Here is a 15,387-nt window from a genome sequence, read left to right as displayed (position 1 = left end):
GGCAGCGTATAATATTATGTATACTGTTTCCCTCTGGCGGGATGACGGCGATCATGTAGCAGAGACAGCAGATCCTGGAAACAATTTTGCGCAAGCCTGCTGTAACGCTTAGCTGCGTATTAATTAGGACTACTACCCCCAGCTGATAGATACTGTAGGCAGCGTATAATATTCTGTATACTCTTTCCCTCTGGCGGGATGACGACGATCATGTAACAGAGACAGCAGATCCAGGAAACAATTTTGCGCAAGCCTGCTGTGACGCTTAGCTGCATATTAATTAGGACTACTACCCCCAGCAGATAGATACTGTAGGCAGCGTATAATATTATGTATACTCTTTCCCTCTGGCGGGATGACAGCGCTGATGTAACAGAGACAGCAGAGCCAGGAAACAATTTTGCGCAAGCCTGCTGTAACGCTTAGCTGCGTATTAATTAGGACTACTACCCCCAGCAGACACGCAGTAAACTGAAGACGGTCACAGGCAACCCAAATATAGTATTTTTCCCCAATTTTTTGGAAAAAGCCCACTGCCTATATAGCCTGAATATCTCTTTCCCTGCCTCACCAGTACTGGCCCTATACTCTGTACAATGACTGCAGACTGCGGACGCAATGCTCTGCACGGCCGATATACAAAAAAAAAAAATTGTGCAACACTGCTAAAAGCAGCCTCAACAGTACTGCACACGGTCAGATGTGGCCCTAAGAAGGACCGTTGGGGTTCTTGAAGCCTAAAATAACTCCTAACGCTCTCCCTATAGCAGCTCCGGCACCAGCAGCACTTTCCCTGATCTCTGTCAGAACGCATCTGTGGCGAGCCGCGGGAGGGGCCGATTTATATACTCGGGTGACACCTGATCTTGCCAGCCACTCACTGCAGGGGGGTGGTATAGGGCTTGAACGTCGCAGGAGGAAGTTGTAATGCCTTCCCTGTCTTTCTATTGGCCAGAAAAGCGCACTAACGTCTCAGAGATGAAAGTGAAAGTAACTCGAACATCGCGTGGTACTCGTCTCGAGTAACGAGCATCTCGAACACGCTAATACTCGAACGAGTATCAAGCTCGGACGAGTACGTTCGCTCATCTCTAATTCTAATCATTTTTGTTCATTCCTTGTGATTAGAGATGAGCGAACGTACTCGTCCGAGCTTGATACTCGTTTGAGTATTAGCGTGTTCGAGATGCTCGTTACTAGAGGCGAGCACCATGCGATGTTCGAGTTACTTTCACTTTCATCTCTGAGACGTTAGCGCGCTTTTCTGGCCAATAGAAAGACAGGGAAGGCATTACAACTTCCCCCTGCAACGTTCAAGCCCTATACCACCCCCCTGCAGTGAGTGGCTGGCGAGATCAGGTGTCACCTGAGTATATAAATCGGCCCCTCCCGCGGCTCGCCACAGATGCATTCTGACAGAGATCAGGGAAAGTGCTGCTGGTGCCGGAGCTGCTATAGGGAGAGCGTTAGGAGTTATTTTAGGCTTCAAGAATCCCAACGGTCCTTCTTAGGGCCACATCTGACCGTGTGCAGTTCTGTTGAGGCTGCTTTTAGCAGTGTTGCACAATTTTTTTTTTGTATATCGGCCGTGCAGAGCATTGCGTCCGCAGTCTGCAGTCATTGTACAGAGTATAGGGCCAGTACTGGTGAGGCAGGGGAAGAGATATTCAGGCTATATAGGCAGTGGGCTTTTTCCAAAAAATTGGGGAAAAATACTATATTTGGGCTGCCTGTGACCGTCTTCAGTTTACTGCGTGTCTGCTGGGGGTAGTAGTCCTAATTAATACGCAGCTAAGCATTACAGCAGGCTTGCGCAAAATTGTTTACTGGCTCTGCTGTCTCTGTTACATCAGCGCTGTCATCCCGCCAGAGGGAAAGAGTATCCATAATATTATACGCTACCTACAGTATCTGTCTGCTGTATCAGCTCAGCATTTTAAAAAAATAGAAGCAAAATACTTAAGGCCTACTACTGGCCTTTGGCCACTTGACTGCTTCTGCGCTGTGAATTCCACTAGCTCAGTCATACGCACCTACGTCTCACTACAGGCGTGCGCAAAATTGTTTCCTGGCTCTGCTGTGCGTTCCGTAAGGGAAGTCAGCCTCCAACCACAGGCCAATAAGCGGCACATTTAATTACAGCGTTCTGTTTCTGAACTACTGGTAATACAGCATGCTGAGGGGTAGGGGTAGGCCTAGAGGACGCGGGCGAGGACGCGGAGGCCCAAGTCAGGGTGTGGGCACAGGCCGAGCTCCTGATCCAGGTGTATCGCAGCCGACTGCTGCGAGATTAGGAGAGAGGCACGTTTCTGGCGTCCCCACATTCATCTCACAATTAATGGGTCCACGCGGTAGACCTTTATTAGAAAATGAGCAGTGTGAGCAGGTCCTGTCGTGGATGGCAGAAAGTGCATCCAGCAATCTATCGACCACCCAGAATTCTGCGCCGTCCACTGCTGCAACTCTGAATCCTCTAGATGCTGCTCCTCCTTCCTCCCAGCCTCCTCACTCCATTACAATGACACATTCTGAGGAGCGGGCAGACTCCCAGGAACTGTCCTCGGGCCTCTGCCCAGAATGGGCAGCAATGGTTCCGAATCCTCTCCCACTGGAGGAGTTTGTCGTGACCGATGCCCAACCTTTGGAAAGTTCCCGGGGTCCGGGGGATGAGGCTGGGGACTTCCGGCAACTGTCTCAAGAGCTTTCAGTGGTTGAGGAGGCCGATGACCATGAGACACAGTTGTCTATTAGTGAGGTAGTAGTAAGGGCAGTAAGTCCGAGGGAGGAGCGCACAGAGGATTCGGAGGAAGAGCAGCAGGACGATCAGGTGACTGACCCCACCTGGTTTGCTACGTCTACTGAGAACAGGTCTTCAGAGGGGGAGGCAAGTGCAGCAGCAGGGCAGGTTGGAAGAGGCAGTGCGGTGGCCAGGGGTGGAGGCAGGGCCAGACCGAATAATCCACCAACTGTTTCCCAAAGCGCCCCCTCGCGCCATGCCACCCTGCAGAGGTCGAGGTGCTCAAAGGTCTGGCAGTTTTTCACTGAGAGTGCAGACGACCGACGAACTGTGGTGTGCAACCTTTGTCGCGCCAAGATCAGCCGGGGAGCCACCACCACCAGCCTCACCACCACCAGCATGCGCAGACATATGATGGACAAGCACCCCACAAGGTGGGACGAAGGCCGTTCACCGCCTCCGGTTTGCACCGCTGCCTCTCCCCCTGTGCCCCAACCTGCCACTGAGATCCAACCCCCCTCTCAGGACACAGGCACTACCGTCTCCTGGCCTGCACCCACACCCTCACCTCCGCTGTGCTCGGCCCCATCCACCAATGTCTCTCAGCGCACCATCCAGCCGTCGCTAGCGCAAGTGTTGGAGCGCAAGCGCAAGCACGCCGCCACGCACCCGCACGCTCAAGCGTTAAACGTGCACATAGCTAAATTTATCAGCCTGGAGATGCTGCCGTATAGGGTTGTGGAAACGGAGGCTTTCAAAGGTATGATGGCGGCGGCGGCCCCGCACTACTCAGTTCCCAGTCGCCACTACTTTTCCCGATGTGCCGTCCCAGCCCTGCACGACCACGTCTCCCGCAACATTGTACGCGCCCTCACCAACGCGGTTACTGCCAAGGTCCACTTAACAACGGACACGTGGACAAGCACAGGCGGGCAGGGCCACTATATCTCCCTGACGGCACATTGGGTGAATTTAGTGGAGGCTGGGACAGAGTCAGAGCCTGGGACCGCTCACGTCCTACCCACCCCCAGAATTGCGGGCCCCAGCTCGGTGGTGTTATCTGCGACGGTGTATGCTTCCTCCACTCAACCACCCTCCTCCTCCTCCTCCTCCTCCTACGCAACCTCTGTCTCGCAATCAAGATGTGTCAGCAGCAGCACGTCGCCAGCAGTCGGTGTCGCGCGTCGTGGCAGCACAGCGGTGGGCAAGCGTCAGCAGGCCGTGCTGAAACTACTCAGCTTAGGAGAGAAGAGGCACATGGCCCACGAACTGCTGCAGGGTCTGACAGAGCAGACCAACCGCTGGCTTGCGCCGCTGAGCCTCCAACCGAGCATGGTCGTGTGTGACAACGGCCGTAACCTGGTGGCGGCTCTGCAGCTCGGCAGCTTCACGCACGTGCCATGCCTGACCCACGTCTTTAATTTGGTGGTTCAGCGCTTTCTGAAAAGCTACCCACGCTTGTCAGACCTGCTCGGAAAGGTGCGCCGGCTCTGCGCACATTTCCGCAAGTCCCACACGGACGCTGCCACCCTGCGCACCCTGCAACATCGGTTTCATCTGCCAGTGCACCGACTGCTGTGCGACGTGCCCACACGGTGGAACGCTACGCTCCACATGTTGGCCAGGCTCTATGAGCAGCGTAGAGCTATAGTGGAATACCAACTCCAACATGGGCGGCGCAGTGGGAGTCAGCCTCCTCAATTCTTTACAGAAGAGTGGGCCTGGTTGGCAGACATCTGCCAGGTCCTTGGAAACTTTGAGGAGTCTACCCAGATGGTGAGCGGCGATGCTGCAATCATTAGCGTCACCATTCCTCTGCTATGCCTCTTGAGAATTTCCCTGCAAAGCATAAAGGCAGACGCTTTGCGCTCGGAAACAGGCGGGGGAAGACAGTATGTCGCTGGATAGTCAGAGCACCCTCCTGTCTATATCTCAGCGCGTTGAGGAGGAGGAGGAGGAGGAGGAGGGGGAAGAGACAGCTTGGCCCAATGCTGAGGGTACCCATGCTGCTTGCCTGTCCTCCTTTCAGCGTGTATGGCCTGAGGAGGAGGAGGAGGATCCTGAAAGTGATCTTCCTAGTGAGGACAGCCATGTGTTGCGTACAGGTACCCTGGCACACATGGCTGACATCATGTTAGGATGCCTTTCTCGTGACCCTCGCGTTACACGCATTCTGGCCACTACGGATTACTGGGTGTACACACTGCTCGACCCACGGTATAAGGAGAACCTTTCCACTCTCATACCCAAAGAGGAAAGGGGTTCGAGAGTGATGCTATACCACAGGACCCTGGCGGACAAACTGATGGTAAAATTCCCATCCGACAGTGCTAGTGGCCGAAGGCGCAGTTCCGAGGGCCAGGTAGCAGGGGAGGCGCAGAGATCAGGCAGCATGTACAGCACAGGCAGGGGAACACTCTCTAAGGCCTTTGACAGCATTCTGGCTCCCCAGCAAGACTGTGTCACCGCTCCCCAGTCAAGGCTGAGTTGGCGGGAGCACTGTAAAAGGATGGTGAGGGAGTACGTAGCCGATCGCACGACCGTCCTCCGTGACACGTGGCCTGAACTCGCGCTGTATGCCCTGGAGGTGCTTGCTTGTCCTGCGGCTAGCGTCTTGTCAGAGAGGGTGTTTAGTGCGGCTGGGGGAATCATCACAGATAAGCGTACCCACCTGTCAACCGACAGTGCCGACAGGCTTACACTCATCAAGATGAACAAAGCCTGGATTTCCCCAGACTTCTCTTCTCCACCAGCGGACAGCAGCGATACCTAAACAATACGTAGGCTGCACCCGCGGATGGAAGCATTGTTCTCTATCACCATCAAAAACGTGGACCTTTTAGCTTCATCAATCTGTGTATAATATTCATCCTTCTCCTCCTGCTCCTCCTCCTGAAACCTCACGTAATCACGCCGAACGGGCAATTTTTCTTAGGCCCACAAGGCTTAGTCATATAATTTTTGTAAACAATTTTTATACGTTTCAATGCTCATTAAAGCGTTGAAACTTTCACCTGAACCAATTTTTATTTTAACTGGGCTGCCTCCAGGCCTAGTTACAAATTAAGCCACATTAACCAAAGCGATTAATGGGTTTCACCTGCCCTCTTGGTTGGCCATGGGCAATTTTTCTGAGGTACATTAGTACTGTTCGTACACCAATTTTTTGGGGCCCTCGCCTACAGTGTAATCCAATTAATTTTTTGCCCACCTGCATTAAAGCTGACGATACATCAGCTGTGCTGGGCATTGCAATGGGATATATTTATGTACCGCCGGTGGGTTCCTGGCACCCACCCATGCTGTGGGTCCACAGGGAGTTGTAACTGCATGTGTCCACTTCTAAAGAACCCCAGTCTGACTGGGGCATGCAGTGTGGGCCGAAGCCCACCTGCATTTAATCGGACGTTACCTCAGCTGTGATGGGCACTGCAATGGGATATATTTATGTACCGCCGGTGGCTTCCTGGCACCCACCCATGCTGTCGGTCCACTTCTAAAGAACCCCAGTCTGACTGGGGCATGCAGTGTGGGCCGAAGCCCACCTGCATTTAATCTGACATTACCTCAGCTGTGATGGGCACTGCAATGGGATACATTTATGTACAGCCGGGGGGTTCCAGGGAGCCACCCATGCTGTGGGTCCACAGGGAGTTGTAACTGCATGTGTCCACTTCTAAAGAACACCAGTCTGACTGGGGCATGCAGTGTGGGCCGAAGCCCACCTGCATTAAACATAACATTACCTCAGCTGTGATGGGCAATGCAATGGGATATATTTATTTACCGCCGGTGGCTTCCTGGCACCCACCCATGCTGTCGGTCCACACGGAGTTGTAACTGCATGTGTCCACTTCTAAAGAACCCCAGTCTGACTGGGGCATGCAGTGTGGGCCGAAGCCCACCTGCATTTAATCGGACGTTACCTCAGCTGTGATGGGCACTGCAATGGGATACATTTATGTACAGCCGGTGGGTTCCAGGGAGCCACCCATGCTGTGGGTGCACACGGAATTCCCATTGCGGAGTTGTACCTGCCTGTGTCTATGAATTAAAAAGCCCGGTCTGACTGGGGTGTGCAGACACCTTGACAGAATGAATAGTGTGTGGCACATAGGTTCCCCATTGCTATGCCCACATGTGCAGCTCCTGATGGCGGTGGCACAGGATTATATTTCTCATTGCTTCTGTACAGCATTGTGGGCTATCGCCCCGCCCCTTTTAAAGAGGGTCGCTGCCTAGCCATGCCAACCCTCTGCAGTGTGTGCCTGCGGTTCCTCCTCATGGCAGACGCACTTGTAAATAGACATGAGGGTGGTGTGGCAAGAGTGCAGCTGAAGGCTGCGCAGGGACACTTTGGTGTGCGCTGTGGACACTGCGTCGTGCGGGGGGGGGGGGTGTGTTGGGCAGCATGTAACCCAGGAGAAGTGGCAGCGGAGTGTCATGCAGGTAGTGTGGTGCTTAGCTAAGGTATGCATTGCTAATGAGGGCTTTTCAGAAGTAAAAGTTGTTGGGAGGGGGGGGGGGGCCCACTCTTGCCGCTATTGTGGCTTAATAGTGGGACCTGGGAACTTGAGATGCAGCCCAACATGTAGCCCCTCGCCTGCCCTATCCGTTGCTGTGTCGTTCCCATCACTTTCTTGAATTGCCCAGATTTTCACAAATGGAAACCTTAGCAAGCATCGGCGATATACAAAAATGCTCGAGTCGCCCTTTGACTTCAATGGGGTCCCTTACTTGAAACGAACCCTCGAGCATCGCAATAATTTCGTCCCGAGTAACGAGCACCCGAGCATTTTGGTGCTCGCTCATCTCTACTTGTGATATTCAGCTTATCAAAAAGTACCAAGTATCAGGGCCTAGAAGAAAAAGTCTCGATTTCACACAGTTACAGGAGATGATTTTATGTGAATTTAAAAAAATGGGATTTGTATAAAAATTATTTAATAATGTGGGGGAGTGTGGTACCTCTAAAACGGGGGGTGCAGAGGCCGGGTGTTGTGGGACACTTAGGGCAATAGTAGCGAGAGTCACTGCGTCTCCTGTGTTTGCTACACACCCTGCATGTTTTCTGTGGGGTTGTCCTATTGGTTGTGGTACTTATTGTGGTTGTCCTATTGATGGGTACTCGGCAAATAAAAAGTCTTTGTTAGTCGTCAGACATCTTCAGATTCATGACAAAGTCGGGGGTCTTCAGTCTGAAAGAGGAGGTGTGCAATTATATTCCCCTGATAGTCAAGATATGAATCTCTGCCTCCTCTTTTTTTTTGTACAGGACAAAACTATTATGGACTGCGACCTGAATGAGGCACACGGCCACGTGAAGGAGGTATATAGTCACTTTTTTATACCAGAATCTTGTTTTCCGTTTAACCAAATATGCCCCCCCTCCCCCCATGAATTTATTGTAATTTATTCTGCACACCGGCTTTTGCTTGTCGGATGCAGACCCTCCCCCTGACGGCTCCCCCTGGCATGTGTATGGACTGTACTGAGGACAAACACGTCCTTTCAGTCCCTATATTTGACTGCCATCAGTTCGTCACTTTGAAAAAAGCAGGATGTTCCCTTCAGAATTTGTTTTCCCACCGGCCTCTGTGGAAAGCCCTTTTATTTTTACGGATTGTCCCACAGGCTCCGGTGTTTGATGTGTGCAGTAGTGAACAAAAATAAGGGTTTGGCACCCTGTTATCCAGTAGAGCAAAGTGTGATTGTTCCCAGCAAGAGAAACCAAGTCATCTTGTAGATAGGAGACCTTTTAATGGCTAACAAAAATGCATGATGTTACAGCAAGCTTTCAGGGATATCTCGCCCCCTTTATCAGGCTAATGAATGAAACTAGTTAGGATGGCACATAATTATAACATATAGACGCAGGAGGGGAGGAGGACACATTGCTATTGATCTAAATAAATGTTCACACATCGAATATGAGACTGTTTTTCACTCCAAACTTAAAACAACATACAAACAGAGCGGAGACATACGTCTAAATCAGTCCACTGAGCTCAGGACAGTTTTATGATGTGTCTTATCTCTCCTTCAACCTGCATATGGAAGGAGATACAGTACTACCTTTTGGATGGCAACATTATACCAAGTCCAGTTCTGAATTTTTATGAAGTTTTAAAGCAACAACAAAAAAAAATGATTCGGAGGACGACTGTTACCATGAGGCCGGTCAGGGACCCTGGGTGGCAGTGGCACGGTTCACCGCAGCGTCCTGGGATGACGTTGTGCCCTCGTTCAGGTCGGCAAGCCACGGCGTCCGTGTACCTGCTGTGAGAGGCGCGCGCACTCTTATCTCTGTGAGTTATAATGGCTGGCTGGGAGCTCTGGTCAGCCAGCTTGATTGGTCTCCGCCCTAGGGGTGCAGACTCCTGAATATAGTCTGGCAGCTGCGGATAGCAGTTGCCAGTTATTGGTTCTGTCCTCTGTGTGTTTGACCTCAGTCCTGCTCCAGTGGAAGTTACCCTGTCTCGATCCAGCTCTGCCTGTGTGCTGTGGTTTTCTTTCCTGTTGGTTATTCCATCTGCCTAGCCTGTCAGTACAAGTGAGTAGTCACCTGCATAGGTACGGCGGTTCCTTCCTGTCCTGCCACTAGGCAGCGTAGAGTCAGAGTGGGCGACCTGGACGTGTCCACTTTCAGGGCTATCTCCAGGAAGGGACATTGGCGTGGGCAGTGTCAGGGAGCCCCGCACCATACGTACCTATGCACCCAACTGGTGCTGTAACAAGGACATTCCACTTGACCTCCTTCAGACCCTTTCATATTTTTCACTTATGCAAAAATCCTGGGCTGAGGTTCAATCCATTCTTAAGAATCCTTATGAATTCATGAATGTGTGAACGCTGCCTCTGATTGGCTGAGCGCAGGGACCAATCAGAGGCAGCTCTCAGCTGTCATTCAATAGCTGAGAGCTGCCTCTGATTGGTCACAGTGCTCAGCCAATCAGAGGCAGTCCATTCAGCAGGCGGGGATTGTAAATCATCCCCGCGGGGGACACGGCAGCGGCGGACAGGTAAGTTGTTTTTTTTTTACACTAAAATTCTTGTTTTTTAGGGAAGGGCTTATATGTAAAACCCTTCCCTGAAAATCAATTCAGGAGTGCCAGCAGACCATTGACTTCAATGGAGCCTCAGGCAGCAGCTGCAGCTCCATTGAAGGCAATGCACGGACCTTCATACACGCGTATTTTTTTGCGTATACAAAGGTGCGCACCTATGTCCGCACAAAAACACGCTCGTGTGAAGCCACCCTAAAGCTGTAAACTCTACACTACCTACACTAACCCTGTGAAACTATTTTAAATGATGTAATTTTTTTCTATGTAACTGCTTCACAGGCAGCTGTAACATCTGTCTCCTCTCTGCTCAGAAATGAAGGATCTAAAGAGAGAAGGGGGCAGAGTGAGGCTGTGTGTCACTTATTTACTAAACATCTGTGACCACCATGATTGGATCTCATGGTGATCACATGTGTGGGGGGACACAGGATTAGTCCCACTCGCTCCCGCGGCTGCAATGTAACCCAGCAGGAGTTTGACAGCTCGGGCACTGCCGCACGGAAACACGCACGCGTGCACGCGCCCGAGGTTTAAAGCGCCACCATAATTTTACTATCGGTGGGGTTTTAAGCCCAGGACCAGGCGCCGTATCTTTACCGCGCTTGGTTCTTAATGGGTTAAAAAGATGTAGGTGCTTGTTTAAAGCCTGTTAATGAGGTCAGTAAAAAGGCTTATTGGCCGTCCCTAAGGGGTTAAATCTAGATGCAAATGCAGAGCTGCCTCCCACCAATGCGACTAGGAATGCTTTCCAAATGCTGAAAGACAAATGTCAATCTTCTGTTATTTCTGGCCCCAACCCCCACACCCAATGTAGGATGACCCTGAAAGCGTCACATGGGTCCGTCCAGTCCTGCCAGTCCTGCTTAGAAGTGTACTGCATTGGGTATTGAGCATTGCCGCGGGGGGGGGGGGGGAGGGGGGGACGACACACATTCAAATTATGGGCATCAGCTAAGACACTGTAAACTCATTGCTCAAAAAGCAGAATAAACTCCTATCATGTAGTGGGGGTTCACTTAGTTTATGCCATCTAGTAGAGAGATTACGCCCCTCTGCCCTGGCGGTGTGCCAGCCTGGGGCTCTCCTGCTGTCTCCCGGCTTGTGGGTGAAGTTGCTGAGCCGCCGCTCTGCTTCAGCGCGGGCTTCTCGTGCTGACCCGGCGCCATATTGGACAGCCGTCTTTCCGCTCCCGTGCAGGAACTGACTCAAAGGGGAACCATGGGTCTGCGGCTGGTCTGCCTTCTTCTTCCCCACTCTGGTCATCATCGGGTTTGGGTTATTTTACTGCTTTTCCGGCTATCTGGACGTCGGTGGCTGTGGAGCTCCGAGATGTGCGGCTTTACTGTCTCATGCCTAGCCACGCCCCCTCCTCGCACTGTTTCTTTATCTTTGCATCCTCCTCTTGGACAAGCAGCACAGTTGTCAATCCTCTTTGATGCTGGAACGCCCGGCCTGGAAGACATTCATGTACGCAATTGCAGGCAAGAGCGTTCAGGGAATTAAAAAGATAGTTATTTAAGATTCCCCACTCTTTACTTTCTGCCTCATTAAAAATACTAACCGGGTAGCATTTGGCATGTATCTTACATAATCGACCACACTCAGCAGTATAGCCTGTCTTGGTGGCGCTTAACCCAGACCAACAGTTCTTAACTTTAAAATGTTGTTCTTAATAGTTATTGTTGTTACTGTTTTCCACAGGAGTTATACTCTTGCATGGTGATTTCTCATCAGCTTTATGTCCACAACTGATAGGAAATAGCCATTATGGCTACCCTATAGCCATTATGGCTACCCTATAGCCATTATGGCTACCCTATAAGTGGTTATGCATATATGAGATCTGAATAAATAAGAGAACCCTACCAAGACATTTTTCATGTCTTGCCACAACTGGGTACATGATAGACCCACCTTTAAGAACATAGTTATAATGGAAATACTCATCCAATGTCTATCAATCTTGTGGACAGATCTGCACATCTGTATGGATCGGAATCTCTATGCTTGTTTAGAATGTACTTTATTTCCACTGTGAAAATTAATAAAATATTTGTTTATAAAAATACTAACCGGGACAATAAAACAACTGTCTTTTATATTTTTAGCATTTTTGTTATCTATTAAATTATTCACGCTCTGAGTACTAAAATTGTGTAAAACCAAAATGGTGTCTAGAATCTAATATTGTTAAAAGCAAATTTTAAAACTGTAGAGAGCCAACCATTTTCTTCATAAAACAGCCTGTAAAAAAACTAACAAAATAGGAGCAATAATTATCCTGAAAAACACGTAAAAAAAACATTGTTAGAAGAAAAGCTTTAACATCAGGGAAATCCTTACCACACATCACTTTTGGTTTTATTACGATTTCTCTCCTGATATTTTCTATTTTGGAGTTCCACAAGTCTAATAAGCCTTGGTAATTGTTTAAAATATTCATTCTGGGAAATATCCATACTTAAAATGACCATAATAGGTAAAATCACCACTTCACAGTAGGGCCAGGGACCTTAAGGCCGCCTGCACACGAGCGTTCCGGATTCCGCTAGCGGATTTTCACGCGCGTATGGTACCTAAATGTGCTTGCGGATAGGTGCGGATGCGTGAAAAATCACGCGCGGATATACGCGGATGTGTTGCGGAAAAAAACGCGCAGAAAAACCAGCAGACACCCCTTATTGTAAACCCAACCCCTAGAGAACTGCCCATTCCTTGGAAAACAGCTTAAAAACCAACACCCAGACTCCGTTTTGTCCCTCTTGCTTGTGCGAGCACCGTTAAATTATTCTGGCAACATGCTTTCACCCGGTGAGCAGATGTCTTTGTGGGCATGGTTGATCCATGTAACCTTTTTTTAGGCGCTTCTCCAGCGTGACTTTATTTCAGTCACTGCAAAAAAATTCACAAGAGGAATTCATTACTACAGATTTTGCATTGGCAAGAAATACTACCTATCTCCCTCTACAAATTTGCCTGTGAAGCTCTGTGCTGTGTGTTGGGACGCCTCCTACCATGCCTACTTCCTGTAGTCATAGCAACCAGTGACTCCATCCGCAGCTGCACTGTGGATGTACTGCGTGAAAAAACGCACCCATTCACTTGTATTGGAGGCTTCACGCGCAGAATCCGACCCAAATTAGAACAGGTCGCAGATTTTTTCACGCGCGTGAAAAAACGCGATACAAATCCGTCCGTCTGGGGACAACTGCGGATCCTCATAGGAGTATATTGGCTGCGGTCTGGGGCGTATTATGTGCCTAAAATAACGCGCTGGAAATTCCGTTCGTGTGCAGGCACCCTATCTGTTAGGTTTATTTAAAATGTTCAAACTTTATTAAATTATTAAAACCAGAACACAGTGTGGGCAACAGACAAAACAACAAACAAAAAAGAGACTATTTTCCGATGTCTAAATAGACGTGTTTCAGGGAAATAGATCTCAGCGTAAAATACACCGCTACTGTGTGACAAACAAGGAGGACTGACTAAACACCGTATGTGATGTACAAGAAAGTATGCATTTATGAAGGCCATTATGCCCATCTATAGAGTCCTGTTACTAGAATAGAGCTCTATTGATATCAAAAGCATAAATGCATTTCCGTAGGCTATTATGCACAATTATGGAGGCTAATAAGCTCCATAAGTGACTTGTACATCGCTATATGGACAACAATACGGCTAGAAAACTGATAATTGGATTGGCCGTGTGTCTAGGTGGCATCACATACAGGGTTTAGTCAGTCCTCCTTGTTTGTCACACATTAGCGGTGTATTTTACGCTGAGATCTATTTCCCTGAACCACGTCTAGTTAGACATCGGAAAATAGTCTCTTTTTTGTTTGTTGTTTTGTCTGTTGCCCACACTGTGTTCTGGTTTTAATAATTTAATAAAGTTTGAACGTTTTAAATAATCCTAACTGAAGGGCATTCCGATATAGAAAATGTTGGGATTCTTTCTGTCTCTGTGAAGAACAGGTACCTTATCTGGTTTAAAACTCCAAAAAGTCTCTAAAATGTCCTGCTCTGTAATCCTCTGTAAGACAAATTCTTGAGAGACAGGATCTAAAACCTTGGTAATCTCCTTCAATGAGTCGTTCAATACTTTTTGTATTAAGAAGATCCCCATAAAAATCATGTACATCTTTAATGCCATCAAGACCATTAATTAAACATTGTTTCCCTGTAATTAAAAAAAATACCTTGCATATAGATGCATCCTCCTATCACCATGCAGGTCTACCAAATGAGGGAGCCAATTACACCTGTGAGGGACACTGATGAGACAGCCACTCACACTGCCTCTTAATATAGAGGGGGGTGGCTGCTTGGTGTATACTCCCACACAGAGTGGATACAAATATGTCCGTTTTCTGTGATTGCTTTTATGTTTTTATATTTCCCCTTTCTGTGATGTAAAAAAAAATCCCTGGAGTGGGCCTCATTCTCTTTCAGGTTTTTTACCCTAGAAAGGAACATTATCTCTTTTCCTTTCTGTTGCAGACTTTTTAACATCTCATTACGTTTTTCCACATTAATACCCGCGTCCCTGAATTTGTACAGGGTTTACAGATGGACATTTAAATTAGAATAAAAAAACCACGTTTCTCTTTAGCCTTAGAGATCCCAACATTCATAATACATTCTTTAATCTTTAAAGGGGTTGTCCCGCGAAAGCAAGTGGGTCTATACACTCCTGTATGGCCATATTAATGCACTTTGTAATGTACATCGTGCATTAAATATGAGCCATACAGAAGTTATTCACTTACCTGTTCCGTTGCTAGCGTCCTCGTCTCCATGGTGCCGTCTAATTTTCGGCGTCTAATCTCCAGATTAGACGCGCTTGCGCAGTCCAGGTCTTCTGCTTTTCTCAATGGGGCCGCTCGTCCCGGAGAGCGGCTTCTGGTAGCTCCGCCCCGTCACGTGCCGATTCCAGCCAATCAGGAGGCTGGAATCGGCAATGGACCGCACAGAAGAGCTGCGGTCCACGGAGGGAGAAGATCCCGGCGGCCATCTTCAACCGGTAAGTAAGAAGTCACCGGAGCGCGGGGATTCAGGTAAGCGCTGTGCGGATTTTTTTTTAGGTCCCTGCATCGGGTTTGTCTCGCGCCGAACGGGGGGGCTGTTGAAAAAAAAAAAACCCCGTTTCGGCGCGGGACAACCCCTTTAACTTCCTTCTTGCCCCACCAAACACTGCTGGGAATATCGGGATCTCTTATCAGTCTACAATCTTTATAAAAGGGGATACAATAAGATGAAACCTGTGGATCTTGTAAAAGGGACACGTTTAACTTCCAGGCATTCCGATCGCTTCTCCTTTTCACTTCACTTTTGACTTTAAAAAATATTAACTTATGGTCTGAAAAAATCTTGGTAAAAATCTCACACTTAAAAGGCAGTAGTTGGTAAGAGAAAAGCATAACATCTATCCTTGAGCCACAGTTTCTGTTGCTCCAGACATCACCGGCCTCTTCTAGAAGGTTATTATTTAAAAGCATAAAGAAGTTTACAATCTAAAACAACATTTTTGAGGATGGCTGACGTTTGTCATAGTTCCTCCTCACTGAGCTAGAGAAT

Source organism: Eleutherodactylus coqui, chromosome 13 (genome assembly GCF_035609145.1).
Source record: "Eleutherodactylus coqui strain aEleCoq1 chromosome 13, aEleCoq1.hap1, whole genome shotgun sequence".
In the NCBI taxonomy this organism is placed as follows: Eukaryota; Metazoa; Chordata; class Amphibia; order Anura; family Eleutherodactylidae; genus Eleutherodactylus; species Eleutherodactylus coqui.
The sequence above is the reverse complement of the archived record's forward strand: the minus strand, read 5'-3'. Positions refer to the sequence as shown.